This window comes from Equus przewalskii, chromosome 16, assembly GCF_037783145.1.
Source record: "Equus przewalskii isolate Varuska chromosome 16, EquPr2, whole genome shotgun sequence".
Lineage (NCBI taxonomy): Eukaryota > Metazoa > Chordata > Mammalia > Perissodactyla > Equidae > Equus > Equus przewalskii.
Genome location: NC_091846.1, coordinates 26308626 through 26334305, shown reverse-complemented (window position 1 = coordinate 26334305; position 25680 = coordinate 26308626). Strand labels below are relative to the sequence as shown.

General features: G+C 41.4%; 1 long non-coding RNA gene across 2 annotated transcripts in view; it reads right to left on the bottom strand.

Moving 5' to 3' along the window:
• The window catches only part of LOC139076457 (uncharacterized), a 71710-nt gene extending 51427 nt beyond the window's left edge, over positions 1–20283 (bottom strand). The window contains exons 1-2 of one of the 2 annotated variants that reach the window (XR_011528084.1): positions 20111–20283; positions 9083–9165 (exon numbers count right to left, since the gene is read on the bottom strand). This is a non-coding gene — a long non-coding RNA (uncharacterized lncRNA). The remainder of the gene's footprint in view (positions 1–9082; positions 9166–20110) is intronic. The other variant, XR_011528085.1, reaches the window with a different exon arrangement.
• Between the last annotated feature and the right edge of the window lie 5397 nt (positions 20284–25680).

Sequence of the window (25680 nt, the reverse complement as noted above, 5' to 3'; positions counted from 1 at the left end):
GTACAGCATGAGATTGGGCTCCATTTTGAGTAGTGCCAACAGGTTCTCACTGACTCACCCACTATCTCACACTATCTCAACACTGAGGCCGTCACAGACATTTCTGAGGAAGGTAAGGAAGGTTCCACTGATTAACTGGCCCACTTAGAGACTCAGTCCCTGACATTACTCTCTCTAGGCCCAAGTACCAATTCTCAAGAGAACCACCAAGTTGAGCTACCATTTTCTGAGACTCCTTCTGTTGCAAGCTCAAGTGCTCTTCCATTGTCGTCTCACCCAATTCTCACTACCTGAGTGGATTTGGAGACGGCCTAAGCCCTATTTTATATATAAAAACCGTGAAGCTCAGAGACCTACAGTAGGTCATCCAAGATCCTAGTGGTTGAGCCAGGACTGAAATCCAGGAAGCCTCCCTCCAAGCATCTCTTTGTTTGCCCTGTGATGACATTGGATATTATGAAACACAACGCTTACTGAGGGGAAAAATGACTCCTTTATGCAGTGCCTGTGCTTTGTGCCTTGTTAGCCTCATCCGAGTAGAGCTTTTTGGTCCAAAACATAAAACTCCTCCCTTTGCGCAGCTGCCTCTACCCAGCCCATGCCTTCTTGGGAAAAGCTCTCTGGTGTGGCTGGCAGGCCTTCAGAACTGCATGTTTTTGTTGAAAAAAATCTGAGTGAGGAATTCAGTCGCACTTTGGACTCAGCCCTTTGGCCTGAACATAGAGAAGGAAGTCCAAGTCTGAAACCTAGAGAGGGAAGAGTTTCTGCAGCCAAGCCAATGCGATTTTCAACAAGGAATGTCTTTTATTGAGGCAAGGGACGAACTCTCTGCTCCTCTGCTGAATCTGCTCCTCCTCAGCTGCCTGCTTCACTTAGAAAACCATTTCCCCAGTCTCCACCTGGCTAACTCCTGCTAGGCATTCAGTAAGTCTCAAGTGAGGGATTGTCCCTCCAGCACACCCCGCCTGCTCCTCCTGACTGGGCCCGGGGCCTTTCCCTGTGTACCTGCCTCACCAGTTCTTTCCCCCATCATTTTGTTTTGTTTTGTTTTGCTTGAGGAAAATTAGCCCTGAGCTAACATCTGTGCCCATCTTCCTCTATTTTATACGTGGGTTGCTGCCACAGCATGGCTGATGAGTGGTGTAGGTCCACACCTGGGATCCAAACCTGTGAACTTGGGCTGCTGAAGCAGAACCCACAAACTTAACCACTACACCATGGGGCCGGCCCCTCCCTTGCCGATTTACATGCTCTTCATGTGATGTCTCCACTGCTAACCTATGCTCTCCTAAGGTCAGGGATGGATCTTATTCCTCTAAGTATCTCCAGTGCCATAAACCCTTAAGAACTGTTGAGTAAATCAATGAATGAAGGTAGCCAGTCCCAGCCTCTGTGGGGAGTATAAGAGCAGGGTTCAGATCTGAAATACAGAGAGGGCCAGACACCTCCCACCTCAGATTCCAGAAACTTCTCCTCTCCTTCCTTTATAACCCTCAGAGTTTGAGTTTTTCTCAGCCTAATCTAATATTATCCCAGTGAAATTAGAAATTAGATATTAGATGGTGTTAGAAATACCTTAGGAGATTCACCTTCATCTGTGAAATGGGAGGCTTCCAAGGAGCTCAGCTCCTTGATTTGTGTCCATGGTTCATTTTAGGAGGTGGAGAGCTGAGGGCCCAGTCCTGGTGTCTTCCCAGCAGGGAGGAAGAAAAGCACAGCTTCAGAAGCCTGCTTAATTATATTTATTTCAGGCAGCCACAGCTAAGGGTGCTCGTGGTTGGGGAAACAAGAACCAGAGGATGCTTCCTTTCCATTCAGTAGTGTGTCATCAGTGTGACCTCCTTGAGTTAATTCCAGTGTTTCAGAAGTACAGGTTAGAGGTAGCCCTTGAACCTGGCGCCAGCCCTGGGCTGACACAGCACTGGGTGAGAGGGCAGAAAGTTGAACCTCGGGAAGGAAGTTCATCTCCCTGTAGCAATATGACAAGGCAAAGGTAAACGAGGGTGTATGGGACTGCCTGCCCCAGCCAGCCAAGACCTGTTCAACTTTCTGCCGAGTGTCTCCTCTGGGCTACCGCCTAGGGCTTGGACAGAGGCCAAGAGCTGCTGCAACCATGAAGGCAGGTTATTTGCCCACTTGGCTCCTCTCCTTTATGAATCCTCACCCTGAGGGCTGCACAGCTGGCTCAGGATGGGGTGGAGCCTCTTGCTCATGAACTCCCCAGTAGCCATGGGTGCTGCTGCCCTGGGCTCTCTTCTCTTCCCCTGTGTGCTCTTCCTGCTTACTCTTTGTGGATTCACTAAACAGTCTGTGAAGCAATTGGGAGGCAGGGTTGGTGGCCAGACAGACTTTAGGTTGAAGTCTCTAATCCTGCACTGAGGCAGTTTCCTTGTTCTCTCTGGGCTCTATTTTCCTCATCTATAAAATGAAGCTAAAAATCCCTATGTTGGAAGTTGTCGTGATGATTAAAGCTATGGTTCTCAACCCCTTAGAATTGCCTGGGGAGCCTTAAAATGCCAGTGCCTGGGCTCCATCCAGATCAAATAAATCAGAGTTTTTGGAGGGTGGTCCCAGGCATCAGTATTTAAAAGCTCCTCAGGTGATTCATATGTGTACCCCTGGCGTGATCGCTGGATTAGAAGTAATGTATACAACCTGAATGACATAGCGCCTTCAGAATATAATATGCCATTATTAAGTGATACCAATATTACTATTATTACTCTTTTATTATTGCTGCCCTTAACCTTACTTCTGCCAAGAAAGGAAGTCTGATTATGGGAAAGTCTGGTTATATTTAGATTGTAGTTAACACAACACATACATGTGATGATCACTAGCCTCTAAGCTGCTCAGTAAGACAATAGCGTTACTTGAAATAGCCAGCCAGCTGTGAAGACTCCTTAAATTATGTGCATGCACTCACTCATGTCCCCATGGAGTGACCTCTCACCGAGTATGCTTCGTCTGGCCTGGATCTGCGCCAACGGAAACATTTCCTGGTTGAAGCCCCATGCCTTCATTTCCAGGTACTGACAGTCTCCTGGGAGGCAGCCATCAACTCTTGTATCCCGAGTTACCTTTGCTCTACAGTCAACAGATGAGTCATGATTGGTCCCAGCAGGTCAATTGACACGCAGCCCTGGCCCATCCTGTTTGATAATTTAGGCTGTTGCGATAGTGCTGTTGGTGCCTATGAGGGAGTCGTAAAGTTGGGCTTGACACTCTTTAAGGTTATCTTTATTTGCTGATTGTTTGGCTAGAGGGACTGGTGTTGAGTTATTCCTGGCTTCTTTGGGGCCCTGCAATGACTAGCATAATTAGGGTGAAAGGAGGACATTAGCCCTTCGCTAGCTGAAGCAATGGGTCAAGTAAATTAGTTCAGATAATTGACATGGGTACACAACCCCCAAGCTCCATTTTAGACATCACTTCCCTTCTTTTTTCAAACTGCCCTCCTCTATTCTTAGCACCTAGCAGGTGAATGCATTTCAAATGAACCCTGTGAATACTTGCCAAAGGCAGCTATCTGTGATCCCTTCAACAGGAAAGGTCAAAGCAGTGGAGTTACCAAAGGAGAATATTGTCCAGAGGAGAAGCAAGACGTGTTACCTCTTCACATAGCAATCCAAGAGCCAGTAGCTACCTATATATACCTATATAGTGTAAGATTCCTATAATGCATAAGGTATATTGTTAGATATTTTTAAACAACTTTATTGAGATATAATTGATATACAAAAAAACAAAACCACAACGATATATATCCCCTCATACCAGTTGGGATAGCTATTATCAAAAAAAAACCCAAAAGACAAGTGTTGGCAAGGATGTGGAGAAATTGGGACCGTTGTTCACTGTTGATGGGAATACAAAACAGGCCAGCCACTACAGGAAACAGTATGGAGGTTCCTCAAAACATTAGATGTAGAGTTGCCATATCGTCCTGCAATCCTACTTCTGGGTATATATCCGAAGGAATGTTTGATATTTTATCTATGTGAAATATGTACTCTAGTGGTAATTGTAATTTTTTTCAAAGAATTCTTTGCTAGACTGTGCAAGAGGTGAGGCTATTGTTAACAGCTCAGAAGAATGGGCCTAAATGCTGACAATTATTTAGTATCTCAGTGTGCCAGGCACAACAACCCTTTGAGGTAGGCGCTATTATTACTCCTATTTTGTGAGTGAAGAAACTGAAAGGCACAGGGAATGAAGTAATTGGCCCAGTGCCATAGGGCTGGGACGTTGAGACCATATTGGAAAGCAGACACCACCATTCCAGGGCAGGCACCCACTATTCTGTCTCCCTGTGGAACTGTTTACCACCCTTCCGAGAAATTTAGGGTCTCCCACAATTGCAAGAAAATATCTGGGGCTGAGGATGTGCAATAGGTTTTCTCTCCCCCTTTCAAGAGGTGGAGTTCTTGCTAACATCTCAGTTCATAAAAGGGTAGGGCTTGATTTCTCACCTCCATGAATTATTTCTGAAGAATTCATTGTATTATCAGTGACTAAGTAATTGTGGCCATGAGGCAATATAAAGCTGTTTTATTACAGAAAGTATAATCTTTAACTTCATTTAAAGGACCTGGGGCTCTTCCCACCCTTTTTGTGACCCAGAATTGTGCTGACTGGAAAGAATGCTATGGATTTGCAGAGGTTAGTAAAAATTGACAGGGCTGCAAGTCCTCTTGGCGGACGGATCTGAGGAGTTCCCAGTGTCTGGCTGTTTCCACACCAGCCTCCTGGTCTGGAGAATTCACACAATGCTGTGCCTCTCCAATTTAAGTCAAGAGCACAATGGGAAAGTTATTACAGGGCTTTCTACTTTAATTAGATTTCCTACCAGGGGTATCTGCTGGTTTTTTTCCAGTTTTACTGGTGCCTCCTGTACAGATCCACTGTCACTGAGCAGGGTTATTCACCTACTAATTGTTAAAGGCATGTAGATGCTCCAAGGGCTTAGCTGCCAACAATATTGCAATTATTTCTATTTATTGGTTAGATGGCCTCTTCCCCATGCTTTGTACGCCTTGTGTTCCTGAGTTATTGGGGTCATCTTGACTTTCACTAATAAAACCATTTCTCTTATCTCTATGCCTGGTGACAATTCCTGTCATGATTAACTCTTTCTCAATTTCTTGAACCTGAGAAATAGATTATTCTCCTATAAGGAGCTCAAAATGCTACAGATATATCCCCTTTTTGATAATAGCACATTTTTATGAAGTGTCACATACTTTATTACGCCCTTTCTCATTTAATCTTCACAACATCCTTATGCATACTTACTGTTATTGTGTCCATTGTATAGATGGGAATATTGAACACACAGGGTTTACTTATTTGTTTTTAAGTGACCTATCAAATGTCACACAAAGAGGAAGTAGCAGACCCTGGATATAAACTCATGCAACTGACTTTAAGAGCCCACATGCTTAACTACTGTGCTGTGTGATCCTAGCTTACTTCCTTGTACTGTTTTTAATAAGTTGTTTTACCCATTATAGTTGTGGCCATGAACACGTGATTGCTTGTTTATCAAGAATATAGACCTGAGTGATTAGGATGTGTTTTTCTGCATCATTCAATTTCTGTTGCACACATTCTCCCCCCACCCCCCCAGCACACACACAAATATGCCCACATATATCCCCAAAATTCAGGCATATAACCTTTGATGCAATTACCTTTTCATAGGATCAAATTGTTCTCTCTCATACACAATCACCTTACAAGTACTTCCAAAGTGATCTAGAACCTATTACTTGTAAGCCTCTTTGGACGTTAAGGTGACCTTTTTGAAAGGGGAGAAGTCTCCCTGATAAAATGTGGGATTCCAGGGAAAGTATATACAGGGTCTGGAGAGCTGGACAGATGGTGCTCAAGCCTTCAAAGAGGTTGAAATAATGTCTGGAACCTCTTAGGATTGATTTCATTTCACCTTGGAAACTAACCATGTGACAAATTGGGTTGGATAAACAGATTCTTTGCATCTCTTGGAGCAGAAGCTGTGCAGAATTTCCCTTCTGTGACCATAACCAGGCAGCTGTATGCAGTATGACGAGCAAGAGACCCGGGCCAAGCCTCAGCCTCGCCCCTTACTGGTCTTTCAACCCCTCGGAGTCTTGGTTTCTGTTTCTTCAACCTGAGCCTGACAATACCTGTTCTCTCCCTTAGACTCTTCAAATGGTTAAATGAAATAACGGGGAAAAGCTGCCTAGCACGGTGGCTAGTGACGGTAGGCCCACATGAAATGTGGAATCTAAACCTGCCGAGACAGTGAGGCTCGATTAATACTCCAGGAAGTGTCTGAACATTCTTCCTGTAAGATAATACGTTAAATTGAGCACATTACTCGGTCTCAGATCCCCAAATTTCCAAAGGTATAGTGGAACTCAAGTTTCACTCACTTCACAATGGACCAGCAAAGAAACAAAATGGAAAAATAAGCGATATGAAGACCGTCAGAGAGTCAAAGAGATAGTCTCTGAGAATCATTTTCCTTCTTCTAGATGCTGGATTTAGGGAGTAAATTATTCTTGTTTTTTTTTGTTGTTTGTTTTGTTTTGTTTTTTGAGGAAGATTAGCCCTGAGCTAACTACTGCCAGTCCTCCTCTTTTTTTGCTGAGGAAGCCTGGCCCTGAGCTAACATCCATGCCCATCTTCCTCTACTTTACATGTGGAATGCCTACCACAGCATGGTGTGCCAAGCAGTGCCATGTCCACAGCCGGGATCCGAACCAGCGAACCCTGGGCCGGCGAGAAGCGGAACGTGCGAACTTAACTGCTGCGCAACCGGGCAGGCCCCGATTCTTGTTTTTTTAAAGTTAATCTAGTTAACTTTTTTTTCAGTTGGACTACTTAAGGTTAGAAAGAGTGAGGATAGATAAAGGCTAACTAATGATCATTCGATGACAGGAGAAAAAGTGTAAATCCTAGTAAGTATTACAGAATAAAATCCATTGTTCCCCCTTAGGGACAGTGACTATGATGTGGACAGAACCCAGAGAAAAGACTTTAACAGCATTGTTTGCTGAATAGAATTGCTATAACTAAATCAAAAACATTATTTTCATGGGCCATCTACCAGGGCATAGATATAATTTTATTATTGCAGGTTCAATTTTGTAGAGATGATTTTGTGAATGGTAATTTTGGTCTTTTAAAGGCAAATGTTGATGAACACACTGGGGAATCAGCTGTCGTCTTCAGGGCATGGGTGAGACTCAGACTCGATACCTACATGATCCATTTCTTTTTCCCCTGAGAAATGGGAACCTCCCTTATGTGTCTGGGCTATTGCAATGAAACAAAATTTTACTCCCTGGCAAGCTGGGTAGCACAGTCGGAGGGGCGGACCCCGTCACATTTGGTCTTCCAGCCTTTTGCACTAAAGGGAGCTCTGAGGCTGCCTTCGGAAACCCATCGACAGAATCCCTGCTCCCAGGATTCTGGACTCTGAAAAGGTTACTTTTGTTGTTAGTGGCCTACAATTCACTAGAAGAATGTGAAAGATGATTCTGTGCCTCTGTGGCTATTTAGTTTGTTTATGAAGTGAGGCAAGGCTGGAGGGGGTGCTCTGTGATAGCGAAAGAGGCCCAGGATCAATTATTTTAATCGGCAGGAGCAATGCGGCCTGGTACTATAAGCGGCCACTTGAGAGCCTGTTATTACAGGCTACAGCTTCCCTGTGTTGCCTGTCTAAACGTCATCGTAGATGCCGGATTGTGGGCTAGGTATCATTTTGCTTTTAGAAAAAAAGAAAAGAACAAAAGCACCTGAAATAACTCTGCTGGCATTCATTCATTCATGAAATATTAATTGAGTGCATATCAATGTGCAAAGGCCTTTGCTTGTTGCTATGGCGATCAGAGCCAGGACCAGGGTGAGGCAAGAGAGGCACTAGCCTCAAGCACAACATTTATGGGGATGCCAAAAAACTCAGCAATCAAGATAAACAACACATTAATACAATATTTTTAAGTCAAAATGAATGCAAAAATCTATGATGAACAAAATTTCCAATAAAGTCAGAATCAGTAACAGTGCTGGGCCATGTTGGAGAATGAGGCAAAAGGAAAAATCTGAAAGGAAAAAGGAAAATAAAAGGGAAAATACTGGTCGTATATTTATGGGAAATTTTGATATTTTGTTCATCACGGATTTTTGCACTCATTTTTATTTTTCAAAATGTCACATTACAATGTTATTTATTTTGACTGGGTTTTTTGGGACCCCCTTAAATCTTGCATCTGAGGCAAGTATCTCAATCATCTCACGTAGTCCCAGCCCTAATGGGGATATGAAGATCCTTTATCACTTTAATAAGTGATAAATGTGAGGACAAAGGTTATGGAGAAATGTCATAGGAGCAAAGAGGAAGGAGAGCTTATTTCCAAAGAGGGGGTCAGAGAACAAGGCTGTGTTTAAACAGGACCTTACCACGCTCCAGCATGGGAGAGCAGCAATGGAGAGAAGATCCCAGAAACTCAGCTACACTTTTTTTGAGGAAGATTATCCCTGAGCTAACATCTGCCGCCAATCCTCCTCTTTTTTCTGAGGAAGACTGGCTCTGAGCTAACATCCGTGCCCATCTTCCTCTAGTTTATACATGGGACGCCTACCACAGCATGGCTTGCCAAGCGGTGCCATGTCTGCACCCGGGATCCAAACCAGTGAACCCTGGGCCGCCGAAGCAGAACATGGGAACTTAACTGCTGCACCACCAGGCTGGCCCCCCAGTTAAGCTTTGAAGTGAAGAAAGAAGCATTACTAGGTCAGACTATGGGAAGGGAATTTGCAGGCTGCAAATGGAGGAGGTGTGCCAGGTGCTGATGAAAGTATGTGTTTATATAGTGCAGAGCACGTCTGGGAGTCCTTCCCACGGTAGAGGAGGAGGCCTTGCAGAGACGGATTCATTTTACAATGACTTTATATAAACAAGACCCTTTTTTCCAGTTCTGTGGATGGAGACAGAAGCCAGTGTGTGGAAACGAGTGAATAAATCATGCTTGTGAACGGTGAAGGAGACGCCTTACACCTAAAAGTTATCTTCATTCACCAAGTGAATTCTCACCTCAAGGACTGGTTTTCCACTCAGCAAGCAGGATTCTGTTGTGGTCAAGATCCAGGTGGACGGCCATGCTGACAGCACAAATCCTGATGTGGAAAACCAAACTGTTATAAACCACAACCTCACAAATACAGAGGAGAAAGCATGAATTCAAAATCACCTAAAAATTAATATCCGGGATGGAATCATGGCTTAGCTGGAGAGTTCGATTCTGAATCCCGTATTTCATTCAGGGTCCACAATCCTTTATTTACTACTAACAGCCTTCAGTTGATCTGGTTCAGGAGCAGATTTCAGGAGGTTGTTTTGACCCAGTTCTCTGTTTTGAATGAGCTGTCGTTTGTGGATCTATATCACCCCAGCCCGGAGGGGCAGTTTGCGGGCAGAGAGAAGGAGCTCCATATACAGAGTGGAAAGGGAGTGTTAAAAATAATTAGAGATCATCTAATGCAGAAAAAGTCTAACCTGGACCGTTTTCGGGAAAACAATGGTGTAGTTATCATAAGCAATCACTTGTTGAATTAATAGATGAATAGCACAAAACCTAGCAGTTGTATTTTTCTAAAATTAGCTCACAGTCATGTAATATTTAACTGAGAGAGGGAGAACTAAACCACCTGAAGATGAAATCTACGGCATTCGATACCCCAAATACGTTCACATTCCTTTTCTAGGAGGACCCATAGTTTTCACCTTCAACTAGATGGATTTACCACCCACGTCATTAAAGCTTTGACCTCACCCAGAGGATCTACTTTCTCAGAAAACCAAATGATCAAGTGACCAGACCAGAAAAACAATCTATTTTAAGAAAGAAAAAGTTGTGGCCCAAGGTATATTAATTGACTTACTTTCAACAGAGCGATAGGAAATGGGTTTTCACAGAGTCAGAGTATGTGAGCATTGAAAGGAAATAAGGACATCATCCAGTCCAGTGGCTTTGGGACACTTTACAGCTGAGAAATTCTTTCTCTGGGGGCGGTGGGGCTATCTGCTCCCCTAGCTTATAAAATAGACCAAAGCGAGCTGCCCTGACCAAAGTGGGGGAAGCAGCTAGAAGCCTCAAATCATGGTTTTCCCCTAGCCCCAGATGGAGCCTGGTGAAAAAAAATAAAAATCAGTGAAGAAAAAAGTCGCTGAGGAAACAGAAACCTAGAAAGTTTAGATGATTTGCTCAAAGTCACTCAGATGTAAAGAATGGGTTTGGGATAGAGCTTCTGACTCCGGGTTCCCAGCTCTTCCTGCTGTGTCCACAAGTAGGACGCCAAATCCAAAGGGAGTCCCTTCCCATTAGTGTGTGTGCACCCACTTGTTCGTGGTTCTGCCCTAATTTAACTAAGATCAGTGCTCCCCAATCTCTGGGTGGTTTCAGGTAGTTCCGAGCTTGGCCCAGCCACCCTGAGGGGTGACAGGAATCTCTCTCTATATACACCCGTGACCCACCTCTGTGGGGAACACAGGCTGGGCAGCTCCAGGCTCTGCAGCCAGGCTCACCACTCTTCCAGAGAAAATTAAGACAGGAAAAGACTCTGGTCTGATCATGTTCTAACGATGCCCTCCTGCCTATGAGGTACCCTTTTCTAGCACTTGTTCATTAGCAAGATCCATGCACCTGGGGCTGGGCTGTGTGCTCAGCAAAGTCAGCAGAGCCTTCCCGTAGTAAGGCATATGGCCATATTATTTCCACTCCAAACAATTTTCTTAGCACCTATTTGGCCAAGTTCCCATTCTAAAGGCCACGGTAAAAATGAAATTGAACGAGGTCTTGAAATAAGTATCTGATCAATGCTGTCAAAGATAGTCAGCCAGGTGTTACTAGAGCATGCAGAGGCTTCACGAAGGAATATTAGACTGTCTCTTGAAAAACGAGCAGAGTTTCGACAAGGAGAGAAAGGGAAAAGGGCATCCAGGTGAAAGCAACAGCCTGGACAGGGGGAAAATTTTCTCAGCAAAGTGGGAAAATTCAAGAATTGTTAAGGGAAAGGTTTGCTTTGTGGTTTGCAAAGGAATAGCAGCCATGAAGAGGCATAATGGAGAGATGAGATGAGCCAAGATTATGGAAGGGTTAGAGTGCTGTACCAAGGAGACTGGACTTATCCTGTATTCATTCCTAAGACAAGATATTAACACTAACTGGGTGCTAGGCACTATAGTAGGTGTTGGGGATGCAAGTGTAAAATTACAGTCTTGGAAGTAGGGGAGAGATGTAAAGAAATAAAGTGTCATAAGCACTATTATTAAAATCTGTATTAGGAATAATAGGTAAAAAGTGGTGGTGGTCAACTCTAGTGGAGCTTAGGAAAGCCTCCAGGGACAAGGTGGTGGCGGGCATTGGAGGTTTAAGCAAACAGGACTGCTAGGCCAGGAACATGAGTAGAGCTGCATTTTACTAAGATTACCCTCACTGTGTTGTGTGACATGGTTTAGCAACAGGAGCAATTAGAGACAAGGATCTTGGTTGGGAGATCATTACGTGGTCCAGGAGAGAGAGAGTGAGGGTAATGGCAGCAGTGATGGAAAAGAAGACATCAGTGGATTTGGCTAGTCCAAGTGTCAAATCAAAGAATGTATTGTATAGCAACCACCTACAACAAAGTCTAATTCACATAAATAACCTATGAAACCAAAGTTAGGTCGTTTCTCTACCAGCCATACGGGAGTACCACCAAAGACTGATATAATCCAGACACTCCGACTCACAGAACTTTCCCCATTCCTGTAATTGTGAACTGTCATATATCCACTCAGTCTTTAATAAATGACTCCTCTTTCTAAATACACCCCTTTTAAACCCATCTCCTGGTATTTTAACTAAGAACTTTTACCTATCCCTCCACTCTTTGTTTCCAAAGTAAATAAATCTTTCCAAAGAAGATTTATGGAAAGTAGGGTAATAATCTTCAAATATTTGAAGGTTTAACCAGGAGGCTTAAAAACATTTTTTGTGTAAATGAAAGAACAAATCTTTCTGCCTCTGAACCCCAGGGTTTGCTATACATAATGATAATAATTTCAATAAATCTCTCAGCAACCCTCTGTGGACCTCCCATACACATTATAGATCAGAGAAGAGTGGAGAAAGATACTTTCAAGAAATTAACCTGGCGAGCAGGGACTCGAGGTAGAAGTTGAGAAGATTGGAGAAGCTAAGAGTGGGTTGACTCAGCAGCAGCCTTTCCTCCTCTGTACGTGCGAAGGACATCCTTAACGATGTGTGATGGGGAGGGGGGCATATAGGCTATATTTGGATAAGTGAATGTGATTTGTGCCTAAAATGGTGCAATTTCCACATCATGGTCACTCAATAAATATTTATGAAACTGAATTTCAAGGGGGAAGATTGCAGATGAATACAGGGAAAAACTTTCCAACAAATTAGAGCTGTTCAAGTATGATGACTGGAGAAGTGCAAGACCTCTCTAACCATCTTTTTCTCCTTCTCTTTTTCTTCTTCCCCTCTTCCTTCTCCTCCACCTCCTCCTCCTTCCTCTTCCTCTTCATTAACGAAAACAACATCGTGATTGCAATTATTACTCCATGAGAAAGACCACACTGGAACTACAGGGGATACAAAGTCCCAACTGCCAGGGAATGACAATTTAGTGTATATTTGCATGTGTATGTGGGGTGTGTGTGTGTGTGTGTGTGTGTGTGTGTGTGCACATGTAGTAGGGGAGGGGAGGAGAAGAGACAAGAGAATTAGAGACAATAATAGAAATTAGAGTGAGATACAGCACTTTCTGGTCATTTTATGACAAAAGGATTCAAAGGAAAAATGACTAAGAAGATCAGGAGAAAAGTTTTTTTGAGAAGGATGAATAAAACCTTGAAGGATTCCATTTTAATAAAACGGGCAATGGATGAGCAAGACAGGTGCCAGTTATCTATTATATTTTGGCTGGAACATAGAGTACGGATAGCAGAAGATAGGATTGGAAAGCTTGTTGGGATCATATGGGAAAGTTTATTGGCAGTTTGCACTGGATCTGGATAGCTTTTTAGGGTCTTGTTACAATAGAATGATAGGATTTAAACTGCATTCTGGGGAGACTCATCTGGCAGCAATGAAATGAAAAGATTGTAAGAGAAAGAGAAAAGAGGCAAGGAAAGAAGTGGACAGACAATAGTCCAGAAGTAAGATAATGACTCCCTGAACTCAGGATGGAGAAAAGGAAGCAGGTGTGAGAGAAATAGTGATGTGAGAGAGGCCCTAAAATGGCCCTGCGATGCTGAGTTTGGATAACTCTAGGTAAGTTAGTTCTACCAATGGAAATAGACACAGAAAGGATCATCCCAAAAAAGAAAAGATGAAAAAGAAAGGAAAATGCAGAAGAATTGCTCCTTTGGAAATGCATTGAAATATATACTCCACCATGCCTGCTTCATTTAGATTTTAGACACATCTGAGTAGCAGCTCTTTGATATGTTGCACATAATAGTTTATTAACGAATAATGGTGGAAGTGCTGAAGTTAGCAAATGACACACTATTTTTTATAAATGAGTATGGATTCAAAGTTATGGCTCTAAAGAGCACAAAGTATTCACTTGCATTCTGATAGGACTTAAGTGGAAGGGAAAGGAGTGTAGATGCAGCAAATTCATCATAGCCCTATGGACACCTGTGGGAATGTATCATTGGTGAGAATAAAACATGCCATTTCTTTCTCTTACGGAGAAAAAGTAAGAGAACCACTGGTTTAAGAGATTAGAGCCTGTGAATTTCTTTGAATAGTGTCAAAGACTGTCGAGGGAACAAGTAAGAAATAATCTGACCCTATTGTAGGCCCTAGTCAGCTGTTCAGGCCTAAAGGCCCTTCACATTCTGTCTGTCCATCTAGCAACTACTTGGAAGTACCTGAACTTCTACCTCTTCTTACACACATGTAAATGAATGATTCAAGTCTTATAATAACTCACCTGGAACTGGAATTTGATTTAATCTGGATCTATCTTCAATCAATGGGGGGTAAATTATGGATAACAGGAGTGTGGGCTGTGGAGTCAAACAGTTGTAGGTTTGAAGCCTGGTGCCCCATTTAGCAGCTGTGAGAACATGAGTAAGTTAACTAACCTCTCTGTGCGTCAGTTTCCTGATCTCTAAAAAGAGAATGAGAGCACCACCCTCAGAAGATGGTGATGGGGATCGGAAGGGACAATGGATGCCAACTGTCTAGCATGGCTCTGATTTTAGGAGCTGCTCGACGAAGAGTGATTCTTGCCCACCTTCCAGCCCACACATGGAACTGCGATCAATAGCAGGCTTGAAGCCACACGGGGGACGTGAAAGCAAACCTCCAATAAACCAGGCTTGCCCAAACTGCTTAATAAGAGAAAAAGGGACTTTTGCCATAGACATAGCTTTAAGGAGAAAAATTGTTTCTCTTTCAACTAAAGCTAATACATTAAATATTCGAGATGTTGGCTAAATCTACTCTTAATATTGTTTTAAAAAATTCAAGCAACAGCAGATCAAAAATTGAGAAATGAAGACTTCTGCAGACACGCCAGCTCAGCCACACTATTTTTCCCATGAATTTTCTGCTCAGGGATTAACTGTAACGGTTTCATTTCACACTTTTCCATTTAAAATGGTGTGTGGCTAAGCTAAGGCACTCAACATAGCTATTTCCTGTTTGCTTTTTCCATTTCTATTAAATACTATATGAGATATTGTGCTATTTCCTGTGTGAGCTATAATCAGTAATCATAATTTTGCTGTGTAAACTTACGTAACAAAAGACCCACAAAGGCATCTCCTTCTAACCAGTTGTGTGACCTTGAAAAACTTACTTATCTTCCTTAGTCTCAGGTCTTCAGCTGAGAAAATAGGTTTAATAATGTCCCATTGTTATGAAAATTAATTGTTGGGAGAATTGAGATATGTACATAATTTTCCTAGCATAATCCCCATCCCAGCTTCCTATGATAAAGCAAGATGGTAACAATTCAGATTTTGAATATGCCAGAACTATTCTAAGTGCTTTCCACATACTAACTCACTTAATCTTCTCAAAGACTTTATGAGCTAGGAACTGTGATTGTCCCCATTATACAGAAGGCGAAACTGAGGCACAGGGAGGTTAAGGAACTTGCATAACGTCATTTACAAGTAAGTGGGGTCAAGTCCAGGCAGTTGGTTCCAGAGGTTGGATTCATACTCTCTACAGCCCTTGTCAAATCTGGGTTCACGAATTTAACATATTTGCATGATTCCATATGTCTGTGATCTGCAAATTTTTGTGAAAGAATGCTAGGATCTCTTTCAATCAAGTCAAAGTGCTGGATAGAAGTTTAAAATGTCTTTTGGCTTGATCTCTTTTCCCAGGTAATCCTACTAGACCCAAATCAAGTCAGTAAATGGCTGCCCAGCCACCTCCCATTACTTGCTAAATGTGCTCTTAATTTAACTAAGGTATCAGAGAAAAACAAAACTTGTCCTTTGAGTCTCAAATGAATTGCTTCACATTCCCATCTGGGGGGGTCCTTGCATCCCTTCCACCTCCAGGATTCTGGATGCACAAGGAAGGTGTTCCTTTTGATACTGCTGGTCAAGTTCCAGTTCTTCCCATGGAAATATTGACTCTGTGATCAATATGTGTATCAGCTCATTGTGCACTGTGGGTTTTCTCTAACACCTGGATCTGGATGTGGAAAATCCAGAAGGGTCCCTTGATTTTCACACACACACACACACACACACAAGTCTTTATATGTACTTTATTGTAATTTATAAGTACTTTATGTCTTTTACTGAAGACTCAGAGGAGTTTATATCATACCAATGAGAACAAATAAAACAATTAAGATTAATATGGTATAAATATATTTTTCCATCAACTGAGGCCTAGTACCAGGTAGTTCAATACTCTCCCCTTCCTCTACGCCCACCCTCACTAGCAAAAAATATTATACTTTCATCTTTTTATACAGAGCACTTCAACCTCTCTTTGTTCTATCTTTTCCTTCCGTAGCTTTTCTGGGGCCTAACCTTCCTGATCAACTCTTCACATCAGGCCAGTTCATCAACCTGGAGAAATTCTGAGGCCAGCTACTAAGATAGTCGATTTTTGCCCCATTCTGTTACATTAAGCTTGTCCACAGCCCAGGTGAGGACTGCATCTCTGTGAACAACCAACCTTGGCAATTAGGTGGCAAGTTCTAACATCCCACCTTAACTCTCCTTACAATTCGAGGCAGTTGCCTCTTGTCCTACATGCAGAAACCCAGAGTGTGGGATGCATCCAGCCTTAGCTAGCATTCTACCCCAGAGATTTTCTGCTTCTTGGTGGAGAAGGTGTTTTGAATTTTCCCCAATTCCTGAGGCCATTGGCTGGAGGGGAAGAGAGAGGAAGTGAGGCGAGAGAAGCAGTTACCTAGGAGGGCTCTCAGCATCATGGGGTGGAAAAGGAAGGGCGCTGATGGAAGAAAGAATGGGCAGAGTTTAGGGGGCCCCACTGAAGGTGCATCAGAAAAGGGAGCATGGCAGAGAAAGACCCGGATGTTTCACGTGGCTGGGAGCCCTGCGAGAATAACTCGGAGACTGAGAATCAGGTCCAGATCCACTGGCTGATCACCCTGTTTTATCCTTTGCTCATGTGCAGCTAGCTGCCATTTTTCTCTCCTTGCCTCTTTTTCTTTTACCTTGTGGTCAGCATTTCCAATTAATATTTATTTAACACCAAGCATGGGGTAGATATTTGGAGAACAAACTGAGAAGGAAAGCCTGGACCCTGCCCTGGAAACTTTTTGGGGACTTTTGGGGTCTTTCCCAGAGACACCTGCTGATTCTTCTACAGCCGCTGTGCTGGGTAACTTCACAACCAGTGTGAAACCCATTTAGCCCAGATTCAGTCCCAACCATCTTCAAATGGGTAATAAAGAATGTAATAGGAATTAGTGAAATTTCCAGTTAAGCCAAATACGTGGACTTTGGTATATAATAGGAATGTATTGGCAAAAGTTAAAAATGCCTCAAGAAAGTGTACATTTACTGAGTGGAAAGTTGTTCAGCCTACGAGTGCTGCTAGTCCTTAAGAATGTGGACGGTCTAAGCGCTGATGGAGGGTGCCTGGCTGCCATGAAGTCTTCCAACATCACTTCAGAGTCGACACCATCAGCCAATTTCTCCTCATGGAAACCATTTTGCGACCAAAAAAATATTATAGTTTCCTCTCATTTAATTACATGGACCTCTGCTAAATTAAATGCACTAAGAGGCTGGGAGCCAACATCTACAAAGGAGAAATCTCAGACTCCTCTGTTTTTTGCTGGTCTGTGCTTCCTTGAAAACAGGCACTGGGCGATGGAAAATGTGGTAAAAGTTTTAACGTTCGTGCTAAAAGGAAAAACACCTTTCCTTTCCTTTACATTGGCCAGCCACACCTGGCAAGGCAAAGACCAGCTGAGTGAAAAGTCACTTGTGCAAAATCCAGCTGAGCTGTCAGTTGAGCTCAGTAACTCAGAAACGAAAGATCAGGGGAAAGAACCTCCAGCTTAAGATACATTGCATTTCTGGGGTTAGAATATATATATGTATATAAAATAGAATATTCTATAGATATATATTATCTTAGATAATATATAGATTACATGGATAATGTTCTATAGACTATGTATACATATTCAACTTTTTTTGAGTTGATGAGAAGTAGGTCATTAACCCTCAAAGAAATAATTGCAAAGAAAATACCCCAAAGTATGCAATTTTATTTTATATTGTATTAGTACTTGGCACACAATACAATAAAATTAAAAGTAGTGAAAACAGTTCTCTATAAAGTAGGAGAGATTTGCTCTATAATTTCCAATGTGATGCCAGTCCTTTATGAAGCTGAGTAGAGAGGAGACAGGAGATAGGGGCACTTAGTAATTCATGTAAGTCTTCTCTCTAATTTGGCCAGAAAGGAATTTACATCTTCTTTGCTTGATCCTGAGACATGTATCCTCAGGTGGGAAAAGAAATCTGGTGGGGGGAGTGCGGGGAGGAGGTAATTCTACTCTTAGCTTTTCCACATGGCTTTATTCAAAAATTGTTTAACTTTTTTGGAAACAGTTTCTCTACTTGAAAAATAGAAAAACAGATGCTTCCCAACAGATCCTGATTGTTGCATGTCTTGAAAAGTGAGGTGAAGCAAGCAGAGATGTTTCTGTCTGTTTTCGATGAGTGGGGTGGTACCACAGAATCACTGCCCCAGCACACTCACCTCCTTGTCCTAACATCCAGGCCAATTCGAGATGCGTTGGAGTCTGTCCATGGCATTAAGGAAGGCTGCAAAAGCTTTCCCTAACGTTAAATTCCTTAGTCAACTCCTGGGCCCCTTTAAACTGTGAACAAGACGACCCTTGTTCTGGAAAATCTATCGCCTCTTGCCAACACACACACATATACAAAAACATGACTGTTGGGCAAATAAATCTTTCCAGAGAAAATAGATTCCTTTCCAATTCAGTCAACTGTACTGAGCTGGAAAGGAAGAAATGTTATTTTTCCACGATGAAGGGAAAACAAGATCTCTCCTTGTTTACCCTGTCTAGCCCATTTCAAAAGAAGGTCAGTTTAATGCCTTCACTTAAAAAAAAAAAATCTCAAGCGTTGTTTATCAGAAGACACTTGGTTCCTTTCGGGCTGGGAATCACACATTGGAGCTCTGTGCTTTTTCTCTTTGACCCAAGATACGCATGGCAGGGCTGAATTCCCTGCTGCTCTGGAGATGTCACAAGTGTTGGGAATGGGAAAGACAAAGGGTGAGGACAGAGTCTGGTGATGTGGGATGCTTTGCCATTGGCCAGCCTCCCTATCGCCAGCCTGTGTCCCACCCAAATCACTGAGCATGAAATGTTGAGCTTTTGAATTGATCTCCACTTCATTCAAGGCCACACACATAATCTATGCTTTCTTTTACCTATATTTCCCATAATTTGTGGACCCAAATCATCCCTTAGGACAGTGAGAAAGCATGGAGTAATGAAGTGCCTAGCTGAAGAGCATGGATAGAATTTAAATTAGAAACTAGGCTGTAGGGGCCAGCCTGGTGGCGCAGCAGTTAAGTGCACACGTTCTGCTCTGGCAGCCCTGGGTTTGCTGGTCCGGATCCCAGGTGTGGACATGGCACTGCTCAACAAGCCATGCTGTGGCAGGTGCCTCACATATAAAGTAGAGGAAGATGGGCACGGATGTTAGCTCAGCGTCAGTCTTCCTTAGCGAAAAGAGGAGGATTGGCAGCAGATGTTGGCTCAAGGCTAATCTTCCTCAAAAGAAAAAAAAGAAAAGAAAAGAAAGAAGGCTGTATATTCCCTAGTATGTTCTTTAGAGCTTACCAGAGTAAGTCTCAAAGAAGTCCCAACCACGGCTGCACTAACTTGACTGAAGACTCTAGCTTCCTAGCTCCTCACCATGAAAATGGGCTTCATGTGTCTAGCAGGTAGCATACAGTTATTGCTCAGTAAAAGTTTGGTGAAGAGACTCAAACGGGTTTTAAAAAATGATAAATCTTGGAGATTAAACTTAAAAAAACCTTATTATGAAAAATGTTCCCACAACATGGATAAACCTTGAGGACATTATGCTAAGTGAAATAAGCCAGTCACAAGAAGACAAATGCTGTTTGATTCCATTTATATGAGGTGTCTAAAATAGTCAAACTATTAGAAACAGAAAGTAGAACGGTGGTTTCCAGGGGCTGGGGGGAGGCAGAAAAAGGGGGTTGTTTAATGCGTACAGAGTTTGAGATTTATAAGATGAGAAAATTCTGGAGCTCTGTTTCATAACAATTCGAATATACTTAACACTACTGAATTGTACCCTTAAAAATAGTTGACGGTAAATTTCATATTGTGTTTTTACCACAATAAAAAAAGGTTTTACACATAATCATTTCATAAACCAGAGAATAATACACTTAAAATGGATCTGAGAGAAGTCATCTTGTCACCCTCCCACCCAAAGCAGGATATTCCATTACATATTACAGAGAAAGGTAATAATGTTACAGCTTTTAATTTGTTTCAAGTGTTGTTAATTTGTGCTTACCAGAAGCTTATGCAATATGCATTTCTTTCTTCTCTGTCTCGTTCCAGACCAGCTCCCAACAGAACAAATGTTCTGCTTGATTGCATTGGAACGTGAGCGAGCCCCAAATGGAAAAAGCTGCTTGCCTCCTTCCCGTTTGTTTAATGGCTGGTGCGGTTTGGATCTTCCCAGGTCTGGGAGGGAAAAAGATTTGTTTTAGAATTAATATTCTGAAACCCGAGGAGAAGAGTCGGAAAACCTGCAGTTCCCTCAAGGTACAGCCAAAACTATTCCATGGGCTCCCGGGTTCAAGAGATCCTTCCAAGGCCCCATTCAGCCTGGCTCCAGACACTGAAGGGAAAGGAGGAAGCCTTTGTAAAGACTTCTTGCCAGACGCACTAACAGCCTCATGGCTATTCCAAAGCAACCTCCATTTCTAACGACTGAAGTGGGAAAAAAATGTCATGTTGTTTCTTAGTCAAACTCTTATTATCTGGGATTGATGCACAGGAATTTGCTGATTTTAAAGAGAATGTTTAAATAATGCAGGCTTTAAAATATTGTATCCCGACCTGTGCTGTTCCATGCGCTAGCCACCAGCCACAAGTGGTTATTAAGCACTTGAAATGTGGCTCATCCAAATAGAGATGGTTTTAAGTATAAAATACACTCCAGATTTTGAAAGCAATGAAAAAAAGATATAAAATATCTTAATTTTTATATTAATCACATGTTGAAATTATATCTTGTATATATTGGATTAAATAGAATATATTATTAAATCAATTTGACCTGTTTCTTTTTACTTTCTTAACATGGCTACTAAAAAGTTGTTTTTTTTTTAAAGATTGGCACCTGAGCTAACAACTGTTGCCAAGCTTCATTTTTCTTTTTTTTTCGGCTTTTTCTCCCCAAGTCCCCTCAGTACATAGTTGTATATTTTAGTTGTGGGTCCTTCTAGTTGTGGCGTGTGGGATGCCGCCTCAGCATGGCCTGATGAGCAGTGCCATGTCCGTACCCAGGATCCCAACCGGCTAACCTCTGGGCCGCGGAAGGGGTGTGCAAGAACTTAACCACTCCGCCATGGCGCCGGCCCCCTAAAAAGTTTTAAATGACATATGTGGCTTGCATTATATTCCTATCGGACAGTGCCAATATAGACTATTCTGTGAAATTTAGGATTAATAAGAAAGAATTGAAGGTAAGGGTCCACAAAGTTATGATAAAATAGTAATAATAGTCATAATAATAGTATATAGTCTTTATGATGCATCTACTGTATGTCTGACACTTAATCTATATGATTTTATTTAATCCTAATAACATTCTTGAAAGGTAATTATCATTAATCCCATTTATTGAAAGGCTAAGTATCTTGCCCAAAATTGTATAGCTTGCTAGTGATAGAGCTGGTATTTAAGTACATCTCCTGGCACCAAAATATATGAGCTTTCCAGTCTGAAATGATGTCTCCTAAGCATTCTTTACCTTGCTTTAAAAAACACGCCCAAGAATGGATGTTAGCTCAGGGCCACTCTTCCTCAGCAAGAAGAGGAGGATTGGACGTGGATCTTAGCTCAGGGCTAATCTTCTTCTTCAAAAAAAAAAATTGCCCAAGAATATTGACACTAGTGATTTGGAAAAAATAGAGATATCTTCCCATTCAGTTCCTATGGATTAACAGTTTTGATGATCTGAAAAATCAGTGTTATCTATTCATTCTTTTATTATTGAGAAGGGCTTATTAGAAACATTGGTCTTTAAACTATAAAAACTAACAGAATTTTAGTTGGAGAAAATTACAAATTAAGATTCAATCTTTCCTAAACACAGAAGAAAAAAGGAATTTATTTGATGGGGGAGAAGTTAATATTGATTGAGTACCTACTAGTTCTATCAGGGTGTCCCATAAGTTTGTAATTATTAACATGTCCAAAATAGAAAACATCATTTTTATGCCCAAACCAGCTCCTCCTCCTTCATTCTGTATCTTGGGCACAGTTACCTGAATCTACCCGGTCGATTAAGCCGGAAACCTGTTATTTTCTCTCCTTCTATTATTTCCTTACCTTCCTTTTAATCTTGCCAGCTTACAGGACACAGGTTTACTTTCTTTGTGTGAATGGTACAGACCGTGCTTCCCAATGGCTGCACCAATCCTTTCTCTCACCAACAGGATAAATCCTCTTATCCAGCCAATACAGGGTGGAATTCGGCTTTCTGAGTTTCTTACAGTCAAATAGGTATAAAATTATAGTTCATTGTTATGTTAATTTGCTGGGTTACATCATTTGTTAGCTTTTTGAATTTATTTCTCTGTAAAGCTCCAGTTGGTAAACTTTTCCCCTTTTTCTATTGAGGTTACTGTCTTTTCTTGTTGATTTATTTGATTTGATTTCTTGTTTGAGTTGTGTTCTTCTTCTACGTTCTAGATAGGAGTCCCTTGTCCATTTGAAACATTCTAAAGGCTCTTCTCCCACCTTGAGATATGTTTCTAACTTTATCCACATGCCCTTTGTATAACAGAAACCCCTAACTTTGACACACTCAAAAATCAATTTTATACCATATGGTTTTTTGAAGTTTTTGCTTAAGAGGTTCTTTACTACCTCAACATCAGATACATTTTAGAGTAAATTTATCATGGATCTCAAAGACCTAACTGGAATTTGCATGGGATTACATTGTGTTTACTAGATAAATGTGGGAAGAATTCATATCTTCAGAATATTAAATCTTCTCATCTAAGAACAAGGAGTGTTTCTCTTCATTCAGGTTTTTTTCAATGTTCTTTATTAGAATGTTTAAGTTTTCTCAAGGAGGCCTATGTATTCTTGGTTACGTTAATTATCAAGCATTTTTTAGTTGTTGTTGCTACGTTTTTTTACAACATTTTCTATTTGTCTGCTGTTGGAAATGTTCTTATAATTCGATCATATATCCACCAAATTCTTATTAGTTTACCTCTTGATTCTGTATCAGTTACTCTGAGTAGATGAGTATATCATCTGCAAAAGTGGATAATTTGTTTCTTTCCAATCTTCTTATCTCTCTTTCTCTCCTCCTGTGTTGGCCAGCACTTCCAATAATCTAGTATCGCTTGTAATTTACAGTGGTTTCTGACAGTCAGAATATTTGTCTTATTTCCAATCTTAACAGGAATGCACTTAAAGTTTGTCTCAAGTATATTTGCTGACGATTTTGGAATATAACCATCATCCATTTAAGAGAATTAAAGAAACCCATTTCTACTCTTAGTTTGCTAAGAGTTTTTATCATAAATAAGAATTTGTCAAGTGCTTTTTCTGTGTCAATTGAAATTATCATGAGATTTTAAAAATTTAATCTATTAATGTTATGAATTAGGTTGGCAGAAACTCTAGTGATGAACAATTCATTAATCAAGCTGTATCATTTTAAAACATATCATTGGAATTAATTAGCTAATATTTTAAAATATTTTTCATCTAGGTGAATAAGACAAAGGGAGTATAGTTTTCTTTCTTTCTTTTTTTTAATACTGTATTCATCTGATTATACCAATATTATTAAATGAGCTTGGCAGATTTTGGTTTGTCTCGTCTGGAATAACTTACACTGCAGATGGAAATTTATCTTTCCTCAAGAGTTTCACCTAAAAAACCATTTGGGCCTACAGTTTTTTGAGAAGGGAAGTTGTCAGTTGCAATTCAATCTCTTTAAAATGTATTGGTCCATTCAAATTCCTTATCTCTTATGACAATTTTGGCATTTAATTTTTTTTATTTTCTCTAGATTTTGAAACTTCTTCATTCACAAAACTTTCAGTATTTTAACATTTTAAAAAAATTATAGCTGCTGGTAGGGATTTCAAACAATATAGAAATGATTAAAGAAGAAATTGAAAAACACACTCCAAATCCTATGCCCCAGAAATAACCATAATGTAAACATCTCTATATGCGTATAGTTATAATTTTATAGCAGACATTTCTCTATATGTATAAAGTTATAATATTATTAGTAAGAATAGCAAACATATAGATTACTTATTATTTCATACAGATACAGATAGAAGAATGGATGTCTGGACAGCTAAATGATGGGTAGATAAATAGATAACTCTGCATATATTTCTATTATAATACCCATAACAAATTTTTTTGTGTGTTTATTGATTACGAGTACATCCTCCACTGGATTCTGCGCACAATGCCAGTGGGAATGCTGTCTTTGCATCACTAGAGCTAGCCTGGTTCTATCCTAAGCTTATCATATGTTTATCAAATGCATGTGTGAGGAAATGAATGAACGTGCAATGCCATGTGCAAACATTGTTCTAGGAGCTACACACCTTTTGTTTGTAGAATCCTCCCCAGACCCTTGCAAGAAGACAGTATCATCCCTATTTTATTGCTGAGGAAACTGAAACTAGAGGTAAGTAATTTGCCCAGGGTTTAACAAGGGACAGGTGACTGGCGGGCTTCTGGCATCAGATCTACTCTGATACCTGCTCTCTTTCCACTGCACCATACTGATAATCAGAATAAACACCCCAGAATAAGGAAAAGACAAAAATGCAAAAGAGCCAAAAGGAATACCAAGAATTTGCAGTTCCTTCTTTGAACAGCGTTTAATAAGCTCCTCCTAAACACCCAGCATTAGGGTAGGACTGGGTTTTAGTGACTCAAAAACAGGGCTCTCACCTTTTACCCCTACTAAGCAAACAGTTTAATGTGTGGCCTCAGGCTTAGGCTCTGCTCTAGAGTGTGGAGTGGGATGAAAGAGAGACGTTTAAGAAAGGAGATGGTTACCAAAGGCTTCCTCTGTAAAGACAGGGAATGAAGAAGATAGGCAACTGGAGGAGGGAGGGACAGTGCTCCACATCAACAGTGAGGAGCAGAAGAGAGGGCCCTGTTGGGGACAGAAGCAGGGCTGCAGCCCTACTTAGTCCTCTTTGTAAAATGGTACCCGTGTGGGTCCACTAATGAGGGAAAATGGCCTCTCTGGGCTGACCAATTAGAATAAGTTTCCCCTTTTCCAGCTGCATGCACTACACACAGAGCTGAGCAAAAGCAGATTTCGGCCCCTATTACATCAGCTCAACTGGGTGACCTTGTCGCGGCAAAACCACACGGCCACCCTGCCTCCTGGGGAGAAGCTCCTAGTAAGTCTGTTCTCATCATTGCTCACTTTATTTAAGGTCACTTTAACAAGTCATTAGAACACATCACAGTTGGTTTTATGATATCTGTCATTTAAGATGAACAAATATGTCAATAAAAAGAATTATAACCCAATTGGGGGGTGGGGTGGGAGGGCAGGATAGCTTATTTTCTGGTGACTTGTGTGTTTCCAGAAACCCCAATTAAGAATTTCAGATTTCTGGGACCCGCCCCATGGCCGGGTGATTAAGTTCACGGGCTCCGCTTCAGCAGCCCATGGTTTCGCTGGTTGGGGTCCTGAGCACGGCCATGGCACCGCTCATCAAGCCATGCTGAGGCGGCATCCCACATGCCACAACTAGAAGGACCCACAACTGAAAATATACAGCTATGTGCTGGGGGCATTTGGGGAGAAAAAGAAAAACTAAAATCATTTTTAAAAAAAAG